General features: G+C 40.4%; 1 protein-coding gene across 4 annotated transcripts in view; it reads left to right on the forward strand.

Moving 5' to 3' along the window:
* TRIM2 (tripartite motif containing 2) overlaps nucleotides 1–21427 on the forward strand; it is a 117300-nt gene that overhangs the window by 19262 nt on the left and 76611 nt on the right. For 2 of the 4 annotated variants that reach the window (XM_040600428.1, XM_040600364.1), the window contains exon 1: nucleotides 5383–5630. The exons of 1 other annotated variant lie outside the window; for it this stretch is intronic. The gene's annotated coding sequence lies outside the window, so the exon portion shown is untranslated. Of the gene's footprint in view, nucleotides 1–4767; nucleotides 4942–5382; nucleotides 5631–21427 lie in introns of those variants that run through there. One more of the 4 variants, XM_040600418.1, reaches the window with a different exon arrangement.

Consider the following 21427-nt stretch of genomic DNA (forward strand, 5'->3'; position numbering starts at 1 on the left):
ATCTCAGAAAAATAGCTCCTGCCATCAGGGACACAGAAACCTGATTCTATTCCTAATGAACAGCCAATTACTGAAGCAGAGATTGGACTTTCAAGGTTAGTGCCTTAAACAACAGCCTGACTACTAGGCTACACAGTGGTCTCTGTTCCCTTCTTCACTCCCTTTGTTATTTAGTAATATCAGGACAGCAGCTTCAGGAGGATTCCTACCTTAGAATAGTCTAAAAAGTTATGGTTAAATAAGGGAATGTTGGTTAAACTTTCAGCTGGCTGCTAGTAGATTGGAGTCCCAGTCTGTCATCTCTTAAGTACTGTAATTGCCTCTCATCTCTTCTCCAGCCAGCTTTTGTGAGAAAGGGAAGTTAACTCAAGAGAATGGGTATGTATGAATCCCAGCTGGAGATGGGCATTTTCCTGCAGCCCAGATGAGGATACCAAGTTCATGGACAGAGTTTAAGATCTTGGCATTTTGCAGTAGCTAAGTTAGGCAGCTCTGTGCTAATGTGCTGGCTTTCGTGAGTGTCATTCCTGTGGATTGCTTAAGCACAGAACTCTTGGCAGGGGGACCTGCAGACTGCAAGGCACCTTGTGGTTAGGAATTGACACCCCTGCCTGTGCCTCTTTGTAAATCTGGCTCTCCCTTTATTTACTGCTAAGATTTTTTTTCCTCATTCAAAGTGTGTCAATCCAAGTAGATAGAAAGGAAGACCATTCTTTATAATAGGGCCATGGGAGGAAAGAGATTGCGGTATCGAGAGCAGTATAAATCTGATGAGCATGTAATACCCTGGAAATAAAAGTAGCTAGTCTATGTAAAAGCCTAGCATGGAGTTACATGAGGTAGTGTGTCGACTACAGATTTCTTTTGGAATAAGTAATGTGATATTGTACAAAGGGTTTCCATTGTCAGTTCTCTCTATCTCTAAGTAAAGCCATATGTAAAATTGTGTTGCTAATACATTTTTTTCGTAGCTTGATATAACAACATGGGAAAAGATGTAGGAAACATACAATAAATGCTGCTGGAATGGTTGGATGCCATTTTAAATAACCACTGGAAGTCTGCCTTTCTTAGCTGCATGGTAGGCTGTAGGGTTGCTATTATGTTGGATGTGTGCCAAACAATGTCCAGGTTGTAACAGCTCAATTACATTTTTTTCTGAGTCTATTCACTGAGAGACCATTATTGCAGATCCTGGGCTGTCAAGAGAAGCTTGGACTCATGGAGTGAGCTAATTCCCTGATGGAAGGAAACTAACAGCAAGTTCACAGGTTACAGCTGCATCTCTGTGTGCCTGAGTCCTGCTGTGAACGCAAATCTTTCTTTTGTTAGTCTATCTGCCTTCTCAGCAGTATCTCAGCCAGGTTTTTTACAGTGTGATCAGAAATCTGGGTAACTTGGGATCCCCGGGTAGCTAAAGGCAGAGTTTAAGGTAAGAATTGTAAGTGCTGTAGGTTAACATACAGGAAGTACGCTGGTACTACTCAGGTGCCCACTCCTGAGACTGGTGCCCAAACAGGAAGCGGCAAGTGTCCAGGAGCTGGATACACACAAAATACTTATGTAGATAAGTGGAAAAGGATCCAAGTTCATGCTGCTTCCATGCTGAGCTGGCTAGATGTTACTTAGCTCAGTCCAGAAGCCACGTAACCATGTAGGCTTTTGCTGTGCTATGCTTTTCTGTGTTGGGAGAGTTGGGAAAACTATGAAAAGTAGTTCTTTTGTTCCCATTCTGTGTCAGATATTTGCTTCTTTATGTAAAATAAGCTATTAACTTCATTGCTTTACCTTGTTATGATACTCATTTCTCAGTTTGTCCCTGACATCTTTGTGCAATGTACTCTCTGAAGTTCAAGGTTTTACATGGCAAAAATGTCAGAACTATATGAGTTTGACAGCTTATCCCTTTGTAATACGCCTAAGAAATCTTTTAGTGCTTTTCTCAATATATTGTCTTTCCTAGGGGCACTGAATACATGTTTCACTAGACATTGTCTAATTATTGTGTAATTCTATATATAAGATTAATTCAGAAGTGGATGTAGATGTTTGAAAATATTTTCTAATTTCCTTTTTTTTTTTTTTTTTTTTACTTTTAGATGGCGAAAGATTGTAAAACAGTGTGGTTGGTATGCCTTGTGGGTAGAACATGAGAGCCTTGGGGTTCAAAAGACAAAACACTAGGGAGGCCTGACTCCTGTGTAATGTTTGACTAGGAATGTGATATTTGATAGATCATTAAAGTTTCAGTCATGTAAGGTGGTACTGAACTTTCTCATATCCAATTGAAGTTAACACCATGCACCAAATCTCCTTTGTTTTTCTGTATTACAGAGATAACATTTAATACTTTCACATCTTCATATAACACTTGAATTTCACAGAATAAAAGGTATGTGTGCACAGCTTTTGACAAAATACTGCTCTGAGTAGTTGTTGGAGTAGGTCTCCTGTGCAGGAAAATACAGTTTGGGTATTCAGTGCAATGTATGGAGCAGTTTTCTTCTTGAATTTAAAAGTCAAACTTTTCCCAGTTTGAGGGGAAAACCCCTTTTGGGGATTTTGTATCAGAAAATATCCCATCACTTGTGGCACAAGCAGTTTTTTTGTGAAACCCTGGTCTTGGTTCTTGAACACCTGCTTGGTGAAGCAACACCCCAAACACCACCTCACCTTCAGGCAGTATGACTCTCCTTTGTAAAAGTGCATGCTGGTTTTGGCTGGAATAGAGCTGATTTTCTTCATAGTAGATAGTATGGGGCTATCTTTTGAATTTGTGCTGAAAACAGTGTTGGTAACACAGGGATGTTTTAGTCATTACTGAGCAGTACTTCACAGATTCAGGGCCTTTTCTGCCTCTCATCAACCCCACCAGCGAGCAGGCTGGGGGGCACAAGAAGTTGGGAGGGGACACAGCTGGGACAGCTGGCCCCAACTAACCCAAGGGGTATTGTTCCATATGATGTCACGCTTAGCATACAAAGCCGGGGAAGAAGGAGGGGGGCCACGTTCAGAGTGATGGCGTTTGTAGCCGTGACACGTAATGGAGCCCCACTTTCCTGGGGTTGGCTGGATGCCTGCCTGCTGAAAGGAAGTGGTGAATGAATTCCTTGTTCTGCTTTGCTTACACAAACAGCTTTTGCTTTACCTATTAAACTGTCTTTATCTCACTTTTACTCTTCTGATTCTCTCCCCCATGCTACAGGAGCAGGGAGTGAGCAAGCAGCTGTGTGGTTCTTAGTTGCCAGCTGGGTTAAACCACGACAAAGTGTCTCCACTACACAAGAAAGGAACATAAATGCTGTGGGGTTTGAAGAAATGCTTCCTGCCTGCTTTGTCCCACCTGGAGAGCCCCTTTGCACAGGGGAGTCTAGGAGGACCTTGCATAAGTTTTGGGGAAATGTTCTGTAGGCAGGTTGCTCTCTCTTGTTCATCTTCTGAATAGGAGTAGAGAATAAAAATTAGTCCCCATGTATTAATGTATTTCATGCTAATAAAAGTTGCTAGACCTGTAGACAGGTCAGGAGAGATCTCGATCCGCTGAGTCACAACACAGATACCTCAAAGGTAGGGTTTTACTAGTTTTCCCGATAATATTTCTCGAACTGTAATCACTGATTTTGTGTAGTTAAACAGGGGGGTTTGCCTTCTTAACCATTTGACTTTTGATTTGTATTACCAATAGAAGGGTTATCTGCAAGAGTGGCTGAAGATAGAGAAGGGAGGCGAGACATCTACCTACCCGTTTCACAAGGGTCACAAAACATCTGTGACATGGCTACCACTTCATGTCATTCCCAACCCAGGCAGGTCTTTAGCTGCTGACTTAGAAGGCAAAGCCCCCTCACTCAGCCCAACCCCATTACTGGAGAACTAAACTTCCTACCTCCCCAGCGCGATCTGACAGCTCTGCCCTCCCCATCTTTGCTGTGGGCAGGTTTGTCTCCTCAGAGCTGAAAGGAAAGTCCTATAAACAGCACCGTGTCTTTTCTGCTTCTGCTCCACTGCATGCTCTGCCTCACTGACTCACACAGCTCCGTTCAGGCGCTTCCTTGAGTCTTACTGTAGTGTGATTTCATAATGTAGTGGCTTCAAAGTGACTTCAGAGCTGATATTTCAGTTTTGAGTAGGGTAGATGTAAGCAGCATTTGGGCTTACATCGTTTTGAGTGAGGTCCTGGTTGCTTGGAATGATAAACACAGAAAAAAAAACCCTCCACTCCGTAAGATGCAGTATTGATTGCTACATTGAGCCATGGTGTCAAGTATACACTTCCCTTCCTCCTTGCTTCCCAGAAATGCTAAATAATAGACCTTGTTTACTGGAATTTACAAATTATTTTGTCTTTGTGAGTGATGCAATGACAGTGCCCCCTACACTATCATTTAATTCATAATACCATTTGGAGGTTTTTTTATCCTACATTTCTAATGCAGTTATTAAATAACTATATTTCTTGCCCCCCAGACAGTTCAGCTCTGATTTTATAATGAGAATTTCAGTGTTAGATTATTTTAAAAGAGAATCTAGGCCATATACATTATGTAAGGTTGCCATAGTAACAGTTTCTCTGAGGGGAAAACCGACTGTCTGTAGTTTCCACAGAAACCACTCCCCGCTGAGACAGGTGCCTCCAAGGGAAGTGAAGGGAATATAAATGAGAGAGAGAAAAACACTCACACAGATGTCATATGATCTCTGCGGCATCCCCACGCTGTTACAAATTCAACCGAGTATTTCTGGGTTTATTTTCAGTTCGTTGTTTTTTGATTCCATGACTGGCGCCTTCTCTTGCCATGTAAACTCCGGCCACCCTTCCCTCTCATGGAACTGGTTTTGCAGCTGGAGGTACGGCAGTGTTCCGCCGTGGCAGTGAACTGACCACAGCAGATACTAAAGTCCAGTGCTCTAGGAACCACTGTGCGTGGGAGAATTTAAATGGTAAATGAGAATTTTCTCCCTTTTTTATTAACTTCCCCACCCCCGACCCCTCAAAGAAGTCAGCAAAGACAGACAGGTATGGAAATACTTTAATCCAGAGAGGAACTGGAGAGGAGTGAAGCTCAACTAATTTGTCATTTAATTTTTATTCTTTTGGGGTACAAGCATGCACTGCTAGAGAAAATGTATTTTGAAAGATCAGGACGTAGTAAAAAGGAATTAAGTCCTAGGATTTGTTAACTGAGAAAAAGTGGAGAAATTTCTTTAATGTGCTTTAAAGTCATGGAGACATGTGTGGATTAACATTTCTGAAATCCTTTTGCGCATTTTTTTCACAAACAGTGTTGATTTGTTTTATTTTTTTCTTCAAGGGCAATAAAACCGTGACATTCATTCAAGGCTTAGTGCAGCCATAACTACAGATTAATGCGCTGGCTACTTCATCTTCATCCTGTCATCTCTGTGCTGCTTTATGGGGAAAGCAGGCTGACATGGTTATTAAATCTGGCAGCTGTGTTGTGTGCACATGGGAAGCAAGTAGAGCACAGCATATAGAAAATGAGTAGCTTTCAGATAACAGTCCTCTTTTCACTGCTGCGAGGCTTGAAAGGCAGCCTAAAAAGCTCTTTCTCTTCTTTGTAATCACATCGCTGGATCAGTGCGCAAATATCACAAATACAGTTGCAAATGTAAGTATTCGTTGCCTGTGTGGTGCTTTCAGATTGCTAATTAGGGTTTGTACCTCAGTGTTCTGCTTGAAAAAGCAGAGAGATGAAAGCTGAAAACATCCTGACAGGGAAAGCTGCTCTGCAGTATTGTTCTGGCTTTCAGTGGAAGAGCTACTGAGGGAAAGGGGTGCATGAAAGCTTTCCAGAACAAATAGTTTGTGCTTGTGTTTGTTGATTTTTGGGACATCTGCTTGCTACTTTGTCTGTGAGGGGAGAAGCCAAGCAAATGCAGGAGGTACTTCTGGAGAGATGGTTTTCTGCTTAGGTTAGATATTATTTGATATTACGGAAAGAAAGATACTTCAACAGTAATAGGACGCTTGTGAATTCATAGGGGAGAAATCTGCCATGGTATTTTTCACCTGGAATCTTTTCTTTAAAAATCCATAAATGCAGACCTGGACTTCTTATTAAGAAACTCGACAATAGCTTATTAACAGAAGTGCTGACAAATAGTCGTCATAAGGGGCACCAGTAAGTTTGCATCTGACCTGATAAGAACAATGAACATAGCACGGTGAGCAATGCATGTTTTTCACTAATCTCACTCTGAACATGAAGACAGTCTTTATCTGCTATGTGGTATGAAGGCAGGGTAGTAAGGTGGCTGGGAAGCAGCGGAGTTGAAGGTTTCTCAGTGTTGTGGTGATACTGCAAGGAAGAGAATTGCTATTTGTTGGTGGATTTTGGTCTCGTAGCACTGAATAAACAGCATCTTGGGGTTTATTCTCCTTTTTAATTCAAAGCTTCTGTAGTGCATTGTCCTATGGAGTTTATGGCTAGTGAATTCTTACTGTGCTGTGAATGAAATCTGCTTATTGAAAACAGCCACGGATCAGTACCAAGTATAAATATCATATAATTGTACAAGAAGCGCAGGCTGTAGCCAGTTTGTGTTGCCATGTCATGTTTTTTGCTTTATGTATGGGTTTTGTTATTTCTTAGGGACCATTGTGGTACTGTAAGCCTTTTATGAGTTATGTGAAAATGTCATTATCACAGTTAACAGGTGACTGCCATTAAATGAGTAGGGAGAGAAGTATACATGTTGTGTTGTTTGCTGCACACAGGAGGCTAAACATTCATGGTATAGCCCCGTTGACAGTGCTGCTGTAAGACGAGTACGATTGGTGAATCTGTTGATTATAAAATGCTTTTGCGATACGTCAGTCTCATCTTACAGATGTATATGTAGAAGTGCCTGTCTTCATTATAGCAAGTGAAAGGTGATTTTGGAGCTTCTCTTTCCTTCCTCTTGTCTCCTTTCCCCCCTCATAAACAGTCAGAAATTCATAGCTTTCCTGAAACTTAGCAGTGAAAATGGTCATTTTTGATGACAGCTGTGCAGCTAAGCTTCCCAAGCCTGAGTGGCAGCCAGCCAACTGCCGAGGCAAGTGGTGACCTTTCAGGACAATGTCTCTCACAAAAATGTCAAAATACTAAAATGGCAGACATCAAATGCCATGTGCGCAGGGAAGGGTTGTCAGCTGGCAGGCTTTCAGCTGAAGGCAGTTAATCCGCTGCTTGCCGGGATTAAACATTGAAAGCCCCTTCCTAAGTCTCTAACATGTAGAGATAATATTCATGTGTGTCCTGAATAATTTCAGAAATTCTTCTGGGAAGATTTGGGATATGGATAGAAAATTTCAGAGCTGTTTTATTTAAAAATCTGCTCAGTCATCTTCCTGACGAATGTCCAGAAAAGCGGCGTTTTGCCTTTTCTTTTGCACTTTGCATTGCATACCAGTTTTCCTCCCAAATCTCATTCACAATGTAAATGGATCCTGATGAAGCCTAAGCAGAGTTCATTGATGCGCAGCAGGATGCTGAAATTCTGATAGTGATAGTGTGTGCACTGACTTTTTAGGCATATGCTCACTGAATATTAAACTATCCCCTGCAGTTCTTGATGCTGCAGCCCCGAGCTGAGACCTCATTTGCTATTACATGCATCGATGCTTTGTAACTTTCTTGGAAGGCACTGAGGTGTGAGCTTTCCCATGCTTGCTGGTGTGTCAGCTTCGCAGATACCTTTACCCCTGGTAAACAGATCCGTGACACTGCGATTGCCTGCCTCGTTGGTTTTCCCCCTGCTGCGTAAATATTTCTGGGAGGTGTGAAACTGCCTGATCCTTTACCTTGGCCTGTAGGAAAGCCAGGCAGTGTGCATAGCTGATCAGGGAACTAACCTGTTCACCTTGTGGTCGACCCCACTTGGAGAATAAGAAAGAATACACCAGTGACTGCACCAGACCAGTCTTGTCTGGCCAGTTTGCAACTGGCCACAGTTCAAAAGAAATCTCGGTATTCTCCAGGCAAAGCATAGGGTGAGCTGCCAACACAGGTAATCCCTGAAAAGCAGCCAATGGCCAGGTTTGATGGTGCCAAATCCATTGTTACTACCAAGATGCTGAAAAGGAATATAGTCCTTTCCAGTATTTCTTTCCTTTTTACCTTCTCTTTCAAGACAGGTGTTGTGTTTCACTCCAAGTTCTTTCTCTTACTACAAGCAAGCAAAATTTTATAACTGTGTTTTAGTGTTCTTCACTTCTATTCTTAGAGGAAGTGTCATATCGTCCATTCCCCTCTCCCCCCCCCCCCCCCCCCCCCCCCCCCTCTTTAAAACTGGGAACACTGCATTCCATTACGACCTTCTGTCTTCCGTAGTCATAGGAAAGAGTAAGTCTCCATGTTGGTCTTTCCTTTTCAGTCAGTATTCCGTGATCACTCCTCCTCTCTCCTATTCCCTACAAGAAGAATTATGAAGCAAACGAGGTAGGTAAGGACATATTCCCATAAACATCTTACAAAAATTAATCCTTCCTCCTGCCTTTCCTTTCTCACTTCTTCCCATCTTTAAATTTCTACCTGCTTTGCCACAAGCATTTCTGTGATTTGAGACTTACTAAGATGTAAAAACCTGTCTCAAGAAAAACATTATGCTCATCTAGTTGAGGAATAAAAAGATAACTGAGGTACCAATTAACCTAACTTAACACAGATAGCTAGCCTGAGTTTTCAATTTTGATATTAAAACAGCAAACCACATGTAGACACAATCTATTTAATAATCCCTGATATAATGATACAGGGATGAAAAGTAATACAGGGATGCTGCTGTTTCTGTGGGCTTTGCATGAAGAAAAAAATCTAGAAAAATAACAGCAGCAGCTGTAATTTCTTTTAAATCCAATTATACAGGGCTTGGTTGTTTCCTGAGCAGCTGTACAGTGTCAGATCAGTTCATCAAACATCAGTCATTATGTCTGATATGAAATTCTCACTTGCACCAATGGTATTATCATTTTATCCTGCATTTATATTATTTATCTTTACTATTTCTGTAGCATCTCGCAACACTTCTAATGGAAGGCCAATGAGCCAGGTACTGTATAGAAACAGAAGGTAATCCTTGCCCCCAGATTGCTTGCAAGCTATATTAAAAATAAAGCAAAACCCTCTTATCATACAGTTACCAAGTTTCTTGTTTGACTTTTTATCTGAATTCAGAATACAAATGTCAGTAGTATATTATAACTGAATTAGTTGTCAGGATACCAGAGTTTGCCTAGACATGGGCTTGAAATTGCATGTAATTAAAGTAAGAAAATGACATACACTTACTGTGACCTTATTTCAAAGCCTTCTTACTGATTTACTTGGAGTATCTCCCTTAGGCTGCTAATGTTTAGCTATTAAGTTAATAAAGTATATTAGTTGAAATTAACTCGACTGACCAAAACATGACTATAATTACAAAATAGTTGTGGGCCACTGGTGAAGATTCCCATTACAATCATTAAGACGCTATTGTCAATTACTAAGGTAATAAGGCTCGTGATAAACTTAATTACTAAGGTAATAATATTCATTATTAAGTTTAATGAGGTACATTTACCTGCAGTTATTTACAGGATCTATATTTCAGTGTTAATTGTTGACATGTAATAGCACCGACATGACACATGGCTGTCAGACTTAATTGACTCATCATGGATTATGTACTGTGATTCTAGTAGGTGAACAGGGGGGATCATAATATGGGATGAGAGTCTTCCTCTGTTTTTTCTGTAAGACCAATTTTTCCTGTTCCTCTGCTCCTTACTCATCTTACAAGAAGATTTCAGGAGCAGTCACATAGCTGTTAACATCACCTCTTCTGCTACCTTTTGTTTGAACAGGATGGTGTAGGGTATGCAGTAGTTTTTAAACCTGTAAACTATGACTGAATCTGCCATCTGAAATCAGTCAGAACAAATCTCTAGTTTACAAAACCATACTATAATACACTCTTCAGTTCTGAAAATATTTAGTTGATTCAGTTTGTATGCTCTTCAGATCATCCATGAGGCAAGTCTGCAGCATGTGAATAGTATCTATAATTTAACTGAGCAATGTAACTGATATAACTGAGCAAAAATTTATGATTATTCTTTCTGGAAATTTATATTGCACAACCCACTATGCTTTCTAAGTGCCATTTTTCTTATGAGGTCATAAACCTAGTTGTATATGCAGGAATAAAAAAAAAATCTAAAGGATCCCAGAGGGCCAAATTGCAGCTGGAAACATCTGATACCTTGTATTTCCCAAGATTTTATAATTTCAGTTTGAAACTGAACTTTACAATAATATCTCTTTTTGCATTGACACTACAACTTGTATAACCATGGTGACATATTAAAACTAACCGTGGGCATTGGTGTCAGCCACAATTTAAATATGTTCTGACAGTGGCACTGTTGTCCCTTCCATAAAGCAGTTGAAAGAATCTAAATGAATGCAAGCTGCCAAACATGAAGGGCTATTGTAATCGTCAAATGTCTTTTTTGGGTTTTTTGCATACAGGGAACAATGAATAAAACAGTCTGAAAGATTATTTGGCAGCATGCAATTAATCATAAATCCAGCTTGATCTGGATGGGTAAAGCAGTAGTTTATCAATCTGGTTAGCTAGTACTTTGAAAGGGTTTTGCCGAACTCGTTAGTTCAGTAATATTAACACAGGTGCCTCTTTTTTGATGAGACAATAATATGATTCCAAAATGGATAAGCTAGAAGGTCAAGGGCAAAATAATTTATCCACAGGAGTGGTATGGATTACTGTTAAGGACATTCTGAAATCCTGTCCTATCATTCATGTATTTCAAAGCATTCCTAAAAGAAATGACCTAATTTTAAAGACAGTAAATCAGAAATAACCAAATCATAGCAGTTTGTTTGTCTTTTAGAAAGATGGATAGCCTTAATTTAAAGGCTTCAGTACTTTTGAGTCCCCTTTATATATCTAGGAGAGTCATTCAAACAAGTTTTATACTTTTTTTGTTCTTTTTTCCCCCTCCCCTTCAGTTCAGTGGGAATTCACTCACACAAGGGGCCTTTTCAAGAACCAAGAGGGTCTACAGACTGCAAGTGAGCTACCTCTGTTGAATGTGTTATAATGAACCAATTTCCGTTCTTCTTTGGGTGGAGATAGTTTCACTGAAAACTGTGTCTTTGGCTGTGCCTTGACAGGTTGCAGTGAAGTACTTCCTCCTAGGTGGCAGGGCTAGTTTTTTGAACAAGGAGATTGATGCTGACTCCCTTGATGTTCAGAGTGTTGCCCTACTGACATATCTGAATCCATAGGTTGTTATAGCTTTGTTGCAGTATGTGTAGCACTCAAATTTTAAATTATTCCTTAGTTAATGCTGAGGCATTAGGTAATTGCTATGTAGAAGTGAAGCAATGAAGACGAAAATTGATTAAAGAATTAGATCAACTAACACCCAGATTATGTTAGCGTGTTTGGAGTTCTCAGGTCAATATACATATTAACCTTAGGCCAAGACATAGGCATCCTATAAGTGAATGTAACTCATACTGCATATTCTCATGGCAAAATTTTACCCCAAAGGGGCTTCCAAACATAAGTGTTCCTACTGGGTGGAATAGCCAAAGTATTCTTTTTCTCCGTAAAATTAAGATTGTGTGAATTAAAATAAGAAACAGAGGATTTGTTCAGCATTTTTTTGTTTTTTAAGAGCATGTTGAGAGTTAACAGAGTGAAGCTTTTAACATGGATAGCTTTAGATAGTGCTTATAATGAACACCATGCTGTGGACATCGTAGGTCTTCTAGAAATCAATAATTATTGATGAGAAAATAAATCCTTACTTTCATTGCAATTAGGAGGCTCATGATGGTTTGCTTTGGTTCTGACCTTGATTGTTCATGCACTGAAATAACAGTTGCAACTAATTCCTTTTTCCAGAAATGTTCAGTTGTTGGTCAGCATCAGAGTGTAGATAAGGGAGGACCACCATGTAAAACACTTAGTTTTATTTGTTGGAAAGTATGAGGTTATCCTCTTGGGGCAGCAAAGGGCTGCATCATTGGCTTAGGGTAATGCTTCTAAAATTTTTTTCTGTCCTTAAAATGTCTTCTGGAAGGTTTTGTTTTGCTTTGTTCTTGATGATGTGAGGGCAGTTAGATATGGAGAGGACCTCACCTGATTGCAAGTGGAGGGCAGAGAGAAGAAAGGTTTTTGATGCTCCTTGATCCTCAGCCAGCTAGCCCTAGGAGAATCAGAGCTGATGTTATGCAGCCCTTATTTATGGATCTGGGAAAAGATTGTTTAGATACTTCAGCAGCAGAGACCCCACACTGCTGTGACCCTGTTGTCTGGAAAGCCTTCTCCTGTAACAATACTTCCCCTCTGTTTGTCACTGAGGGAAGTTTTAGTGTTGCCAGAGCAACAGGTGGCACAATATCACTATGTGATCTTCTGTGCTTCTGGTGAACTATCTAAATAAGGGTGATTATATAGAGAGCTCAAGACAGCCCTTCAACTGATTGGTTTAATCAGGTATGGAGATTAAAAGTAGGTGTAGGGCTGCCTATCACACTGACAGTGCAATTCTCTAGGTTAATGGATTGCTGTCTCTTTACAGGACTGTCTGTCAATGGGTATGTGTACAAAGAAGTCGATAGTGGTTTGTTTATCTACTGATTCAGAACAGATGCTCAAATAGCACAATTTTCATGAAGGAGGAATTGATAAAGAGTGCAGCTGGGGTGTGGATGGTACAAGAAACTCCATCCATCATTTTCCAAAAGGCACAATGAATGGCTTCATTGTTGCTACTAACAATTGTTGGCCATTTTGTTTACTATGAACAAAGTATGATCCCATTAAAAGCCAACTCGGAGAAATACAGTGACAGGGGAGTCTCTTTTTTTTTCCATTCACTTGGCTTCATTCACTGAACAGATTCCACTGGCTCTGTCTGGACCAAGTCCTTCCTTTGCTAACCTGCAAAGCCTTCTTCAGCTGCCTAACACAGTTGTAAATAGGGAAGGAATAGCCCTGACATTGAGGAAATAGTGTTAGTACAATATGCAATAAGAAGAGCAATATTTTGTGTTGGGGAATTTTTGTAGGGCTGTATGTAAAGGTACTGTCTTAGGAGTGAGGTGCCCATGGGAATATGTATCCTCATACCAGAGAGTTTCCTTCAGTGCCTTGTGAATTCTGTCCTCTTTTGTTGAACTGAGTTTGATGTGTCTTGTTTAATAACTTCCTCTGCCATAAGGTTTGTCCTTATGGCCATCGCTGGTGCAACCCTTTATGTGAGTTTGACCACACTACAGATAAATCTAGAGGACTTTAAAGAGTATTTAATATCTTTTTTTATTTCTTGGAACAACATACCTCCCTGAGTGGAGTTTCTGTTTTTATCTCTTTACGTGTTATCATCTGTCTTCTCTTTGTAATTGTTGATTGAGGCTTGCTACATAGGAGAGGTGAATGGAGAAGAAAGACTTTTCAGAAAAGAAATATGTGCAGTGTTTGGTCTCACCTAACCTCTTCCAGAGGTTTTTTTCTTTGTCTTTAATCAAAAATATTGTGCCCAAATCCAGGGGTGTGTTATAAATTATAGATGTTATAGTGGTTTGTAGATGGAAAAGAAAAACAGTTGGAAGTGGACCCATTGCCTGTTTTTACAATGAGGACACAAGTCTTTAATTGGTGTCAAAAACTAATGTCCCAAAGCAGGCTTTCTTTCAAATATTACCCTTGTAGCAGAGGTGGTAAATGGTACCCTGGGCTGCATTAGGAGAAGTATTGCCAACAGTCAAGGGAGCTGATCCTTCCCTCTACTGACACTGGTGAGGCCACACCTGGAGTGCTGTGTCCAATTCTGGGCTCCCCAGTATGTGAGAGATGGACATACTGGACGGTCCGGCAGAAGGCCATGAAGATGATGAAGGGATGGGACCTCCTTTCTTATGAGGAAGGGCTGAGAGAGCTGGCACTGTTCAGCTTGGAGAAGAGAAGGCTGAGGGGGGATTTTATCCATGTGTACAAACACCTGAACGGAGCGTCTGAAGAGAACAGAGCCAGGCTCTTTTCAGTAGTTCCCAGTGACAGGGCAAGGGACAATGAGCACAAACTGAAACACAGGAGGTGCTGTCTGAACATCAGGAAATGTTTTTTCTCTGTGAAAGTGACTCAGCACTGGCAGAGTTTGCCTGGAGATGCTGTAGTCTCCATCCTTGGAGATACTCAGAACCTGACTGGACATGATCTGAGCAACCGGCTGTAGGTGGCCCTGCTTGAGCAGGGGGTTTGAAGCAGCTGACCTCCAGAGGAACCTTAAGCCCCGAGTGATTCTGTGGTTCTCAGATTCTGTAATTTTGTTAATGAGTGTCAAATAAAACTAAACATAAATAGCTACAAACATACTCATATCAATACATCCTCAGCATAAAAAAGGTAAATCAGAGTGTCAGTGGTGTGCTACACAAACACTAGGGAAGAAAAGAAAGCAAGCTACCTATATGACATCAAAAATTCATCTCTCAAATGAGTGTGCATCAGGACACAGTGGTGTTAGTGTACATATTCATGTAATTCTAAAAAAGATAGTCTCTGGAATAAAGCCTCTCCCTGTTGTTTAGCGTTCAGACTCCTACTGCAAAGGAGAGGATTTTAATGGTTCTCAAATAAAGGCACTGAAGTTTTTACATGCAAAGCAATCTGATTTTTCTTAGTCTTGTTCTCAGAATTAACTCAGTGATTTTGGCTGATTTTTTTTTTTAATGGGGCAAACATCTAGAATGAAAAATTTCGCCCCAGTCACTAAAGACTGTCAGCCTATTAACTGCTGAAAGCAGGAGCACTTAATGGAGAAATATGAAATTACCATGCTTACAGGTGATACTATCAAAATGCACTAAAAATGGATAATTGACAACAAAATACTTCTCTGGGTAGACATCATGGCACTCAGTACCTCCATGTAGCAAGGAGGTTCCTCAGTATAGATGTAACAAGATTTCTTAGAAAAAATCTGAATGGTAATTCATTCTGTTGAGAATGGTATTAAATATCTCTAGATTCTTCCTCTTCTAAAAAGTGATATTGGAACTTGCTGTAGAGGCTGAGGTTACTGTGGGTGAGGAATGACTTGAAAGGCAAAAAGATTGGTCCATACATCTTCAGTTTCATTTTTTTTAGAATGCTACTGGGAAAATTTAACTTTTTCCTTTATTCAAAAGTTAAACAGATTTTTGAATATGCAGAGTATTTCCTTTTTAGTATCCTGTTATTCTGAATTGTGCACATTACTGCTCTTGAATCCTCTGGTATATCAAGGGGTTTGCATGTGTTTTGTTTTAGGCATCATATCTAGGGATGCCAGTGGGACTGCGTGCAAGATAAACTTCCTTTCTGGCTGACTTGTGCTTTTTGCTTTCTTTAACCTGTCCTCAAAATGACCAAGAGCTACAGCTTTAAAATAACTGCATTAACACAAGCAATTGCTTAATTTTAGCAATTATATTGCAATTATCACCGCCACCTCCTGTGAGGTCTCTTTTGACTTGAGCTTGAGTCAGAAAGCAAGCAAGAGCAAGCAACAATCCTTTCAAAGCAAGAAGCCTCATTTAAATGTGCCACATTGCTGATATTGACAAGCACACAGAAAAGCCCAAGTGAATGCACAGAAATTTTCAAGGCCTGCTGTTCATCCAGACGCTGGGTACTATGCAGTATTGCTTCACAACAGGTTTTGTTCCTTACATGCAAACAGAATCACAGCATGCAAGCTATAATTTAATCCATGTCGTAGACAGGGTCAACACAAAGGCCTTGGTAGAGCACTGGGCTTCAGTCAGGAAGCTGTGAGTGTTTAAACAGAAATCAGGGAGTCCTTGCTCAAGGAATGAGGCAGCATATTCATTACTTTTAGACCAGTAAGAAGACTGAATGCTGAAAGAGGTGGGCTTTTTTTAGATGAAAGTTAAAAGAGTAGAACAAAAAGCAGACTGAAATGGAATTGATTTCATGTTACTATAAAAACATCATAGTGATATTGGATCCAGGTTATAGTGATTTTAATTTTATTTCATTCTGCGTATATTCAGATCTTTACTAATTTAGATAGTGTTGGTATTGCTTTTGCATATACATTTTACTTTATTTATTTGCTGGAGACAGAATATACAATATCCCCAAACTTTGCTAGCTAGGTAATACATCAAAAAACTTTTAAGTTCCTCCCTCCTCCATTAACATTTGCAAGGAATCAATCTATACATTTTTGTTTGCAAATAAAAAGATATAATTTGGTTGATTTTAGACTCACATTGAGTAAAAAATTAAAAATCATGTTTAATTCTTAGTCACGTCCTTTGTACTGCCATATTAATTATGTGTATGTTCTTATGTAAATTTCCCGCCGTAACTTACAGTTGCTATATAAACATACAATCTCATAAAAATACTTTCTTATGGACAATATGTTTTAAATATGTGCAGAATGCATAACAAAATTTCTGAAACATTTTAGCATTCTGTGAATTCCATTTCTTTTCAAGTCAGTGAGAGCATATTAAACAGAGCTCCGTTCTATCAGTATACATTAGTTTAGCAGGTTTGCTTGAGTTTTGTAGACCATATAGAAATTTGTGATAGCATTGGTGCTTTCACTCTGCAGTGAGCCATTTGTCTACAGACTTGTTTGTTGTTCATGCCTTTAATAAGAACCTTTGTACGCTCAGTCTGCTGAGATTGTCTGTTACCCGTTTTTACCTAAGTTCTTACATGTCTGATTGACTGAAGAATTACTCTGGGATTATTTTGACCTTCAGTTCAGTTTTCTTAGGCTGCTATAAAATGGCATGACATAATTAAATCCAGACATGGGGGTGGTTTGGTTCTGATTACATGACAGTTTTAGCCATATGCTGCTTGGATCAGGGGACTTTAATTGGGTTCTACTGCATGGTTAGAGTTTGTAATGTCTTTTGATATTAAGGTCTTCTTTCTCTCTCCTGCTGTTCAGAATACCTCTATAACAGCTTTGCTTAAGAACTAGCACGGCCCTATTTTTATAGGGGTATGGGTAATCACCAGGAACATCACTTGAGAACACCTGGAATTCATCAAAATTCCCTCTTACTAGCCCGTTATATGAGGATACTGAAAACGGACTGTCGTGTTTGCTTGCAGGCTTCTATAAGTACACATCACCATCCTTTAAATGCATTTCTTCATTCAAGTGAATGATTCTGACCTTTGTTGTGCCTCTGCACTCCATTCCATTCCAAGTGTTTAAATTATTTAAGTGTTTCCGCATGCTGGGTAACTAGCACACTTTCTCTAGGCTTGCTGGGTAGAAAGGGGGTGTAGAAATAAGCTGGGTATAGCATCTTTCTTGGTATCCCACTCCAATTCAGCAAGCAGGCACACGACATAAAACACATGGATAGTCTCATTCAGGGAGAGGTAAACCGCTGATCTACATTGGGAGTGGGAAGGACAAGTCACATCTGCACCGTGAGGCGCAGACCACTCTGGCCATTATTCAGGGTAAGTGTGTGTGTAGGGAGTTAATTCCTTTTAGCTCCTGGTTAAATCCATGGCTGACCTCATTGATGTGACAGTGAAATCAGCGGGAGTTCTCATATGCATGAAAGAAAGGCATGTATTAAAGTGCTTTCTTTGAATCAAGGTCACTGCATTGCTAATCTGAGCAATTTTTCCTGTGATGGGCAAATGCATTCTGGTCTCTGAGCATCCTTTGCTCTTGTTGATGCAGAGGTTTGGTTCTGTGCCAAAGAAGCAAGTGGGATGTTTGCTGCAGAGTTCAAGATGAATAGGGTTTATAATGGGAGCAGGAGCCACTGCTATCTTGAAGGCAGTCTTTTAATTAATCATATCTATTTGTTGTATGACAAAAGAGTTATTTTGAATATCTCCCTTGAGTTCTTCTGTGTGAGCAGCAGTATCTCAGCCAACACAGAAGTGTGAGGAGCTGGGGAAGCTATTTCTTTTTGCTTGTGAACAAGCCCACATTGTAAAGGTCATACCTAATAAGAGAGATGGTATGTTTTTTCATACTGATTTATCTGTTGAAAAGATACTGCTGGAAATGTTTATACTACTAGAAAAGAGTTCCTTGGAGACAAGTCATCTTGTAATTTGAAATTAGGGTGGATTTGTGTGCTGCTGTTGTCAGGGGCTCTTTTTGGAAGCACCTGAAACTCTGAATGTAGGTCTGCTTGAAAGCCAAAACGTTTGTCCTTCTGAAATATTTTTGTGAACTCTAAAGCTAATGATACCTAAGGAGTATTTCAGTACTGTTTGGAAAATCCCACTAAAAGTGCATGCATCACCCCTGGACAACAGTGGAATGTAAATGTCATATCTAGATTCACTCACAGAATTTAATAGAGAAATGCCTATAGTGGAGTATAGCATGGCTCAAGGTAGCTTATAGCCAGCTTGGGCATAGAAGCACAGTTATGGCAGCATGGTGCCCAAGACAGGCTAATTTGCTTCGCTTCTTGACTGAGTTCTCTAGTACTTCAGCAACACATGTACTAGACAGATATTTTAGTGCTAGCTTTGATATTTCTTGCTACCCTGCCTGTCACAGTGCAATCTAGACAAACCTTGAGGCTCAAAACCTCTCAGACTACCAAACCGCCAGGTGAGATGTGAAATTGAGGCCCTTAGTCTGCAAGTAAGGTAAAGCACACCTACATGGCAAATGAAAGGCATGTGCAAAGAATAGTTTGTACTTGAAAGGCCTCCTCCAAGCCCTGTGGCAACTGCGGCCTGTGAACCACCTCTTACCAGGCCACAGGAGGAAATAAGGAGAAAACTTGCAAAGGTGAAATTTGAGGTTGTAGGGTTACTGTGCTCTACAACCCCAAAGTTAGTCTTTACCCACAGTGGATGTATTTTTGGAGGCACCTCTCCTTTTTATTTAGAATGAGTGACCTTAAAGGCGGCAGGAAATTTTAAACAAAACTTATCCTGCCAAAGCAATTACCCTGTTTATTGGCTTTCAAAGGATGCATTTCTCAAGTCAATAAGGATAGGAACAGTTTGTATGTCCAAAATGTCATCAGTGAGAGCTTCAAAGCACTATAAATGTATCCACACAGTATTTCTGTGACATAGTATTAGCATTTTATATATTTATATATATTTATATATATATATATATATAGAGAGAGAGGGGTATAAAAGGTGAAATCACCAGTCTGGATCTAACTGGAGCACCAGTGAGAGTCAGATGGGATAGAAATCATACCACAGCAGTTGATGTACATTATCTACATAACCCTTGTTTCCTTCCACTCAGTTTCTAATGCTATGTTTATATTTTCGGTTACAGTTACAGTTTTGTAACAATCTGCTGCTTTTCCACTCCTGTGAATAGAGAAGCAGTGTCTATGTGCAGTGTGGCATTATTTACACTAAGTTCATGCAAGTATCTGTGATCTGATCCTTGGTGTGGCATTACTGATGAGCTTGGAGGAGACATGGCAAGCCTTGAAGAAAGGCAGATTCTAGATGGGGAGCTGGCAGATTACGGGGAGATCCCAGCAATTGTTCGGCAGTGCAGGAAGGAGTAGTTGTAAGCCTGACCTTTCTCTGTAGAGAGCCATGAAGAGCGAGGTGCTGACAGCAGCTGTTTCACTAAGCCATTTGGAGCACAGGGATATTTCCTGTAGCCAGATGTGGCCTCCAAGGAGTCTTTTCTGGCATTCGCTAGACCTCATGAGGCACCACCAAAGGGTTAAATAGTTCCACAGTGTGTCACTCATTCTCTAATTAGGAAATGGTCCAAGAGCTCAAAGTTCAAAACGCACATGGTCTGAGCTGGGATTAAGCCCAAGTTCCCATTCATTGTAGCTTCATATGTTAGTGTGCTGCATCTGCACATGATCTCTTCCCCTTGCCATTTCTGCCATTTGTTTTCCCTTTTTGAAGAAAAGCGAAACAGTTCATCTACAGAGTTTCACTACTTTTGTCACTACCCAAAGTGTTTCATTGCCTGAGCTTGTGTGCTTTCTGGGAATAACTTGTGACCCACTTTATAATTGAAACCAGGCCAGTAAAACATGACAAAAATGCTACTGCATCCTGCAGCATCTGCAGCTACTGCTGGAGAAGCAGGAGAGGTCTTCTCCCAGCAAAGGCATAGATGTGAACCGGTCAGGCTGAGCCTCGGGGGGCCTGAGGTTCCTTGTTGGCACCCAGGGGAGAAGCGGAGGACAAGCAAAATGGCATGCAGTTAGCATTGTGTTTTGAGAAGAAAGGGTGGAGTGAGGTTAGGCTGAGGCCACAAAAAGGGAAAGGAAAAAAAACCAATTTTACCAAGCAAACAATAAATGGTAGAAGCCAGATACATGGATAGTAATAGGGAAGGGGATACAGTGAAAATGTTACCCAATGGAGCCTGCAACCAAGGGACTGGGCAGTTAAGTTCTGATGATTCATAACACAAATACCTTCTGTTTTCAGGTGCAGACAAATGTTTCCTTTTTTTGCTCACCAAAATCTTTCTCCTATACATTTTTTTTCCTAAGAAATCAAATAATGACTATGTTTTCAGAAACTTCATTTGATTAAAACAGTGTCTCACCTTTCTGTGGGAAATACATTTCAATAAAACATTTTAGTGCTTGCTGGAAATCAAACAAGGGGTTACAGGAGCTTTTGAGACCTTGTGTTTAGGAGTGGCGTGGTTATGGGACTCATAGTTTTAGGTTTCCCCTCAGAATGGATGGTAGCTTCTGGGGATGACAGCCAGCTTTCTGCTTATGAAAAAAAAAAAAAAAAAGGTGGTGATTGTGGTCTCCACCTCTTTCCCTCTCCTTCTTCTAGCCACTTGTGTTTACTGCTTCCCTCGGCTGGCTTTTGTGCTGTTTAGTATGGCAGAGAGATGAGTCAGATGATTAACCTGTCTGAAAAACATATTCAGCAAGACAGATTTGGTCTGTGAGCTTTCACACTGTTCCTGGAACATGTGTAAGGGAGGGGGCAGGCCTGTGCAGCCGGGAATGGCAATGAAAAGAAGGGGCAGGATGAACCTTTTGGTAAAAGTAGGCTGTTAAATCAGCTTGGCAATCTCGCTTAGATGGTGCTTGGGTTGGTACCGTTGGCAGTGCTGGTAACAATTTTCCTACGTCATACAAGACTTAAGGACAAAGAGACAGTTTCACCCTTGGCATAATTCTGTGAGCGGAGTCACAGGAGTTATACCCAGGGTGACTTTGTCTAAAGTGTGCCTTTTCAATGTAGTCCACTAAATCAGCTCATTCTTGCTCTCTCTTTTGTGTCTTTGTTTGTGGCTACACTGAATTAGCATCTTAAATAAATTGCCATGGGAATCAGAGATGGTATAGCTAGCTTGCTTTCTCTTAGGCATCTACAAACAGTCTTTTCATAGCAGTCTTTTCACAATTTGATGTAC

Source organism: Falco naumanni, chromosome 1 (genome assembly GCF_017639655.2).
Source record: "Falco naumanni isolate bFalNau1 chromosome 1, bFalNau1.pat, whole genome shotgun sequence".
Taxonomy (NCBI): domain Eukaryota; kingdom Metazoa; phylum Chordata; class Aves; order Falconiformes; family Falconidae; genus Falco; species Falco naumanni.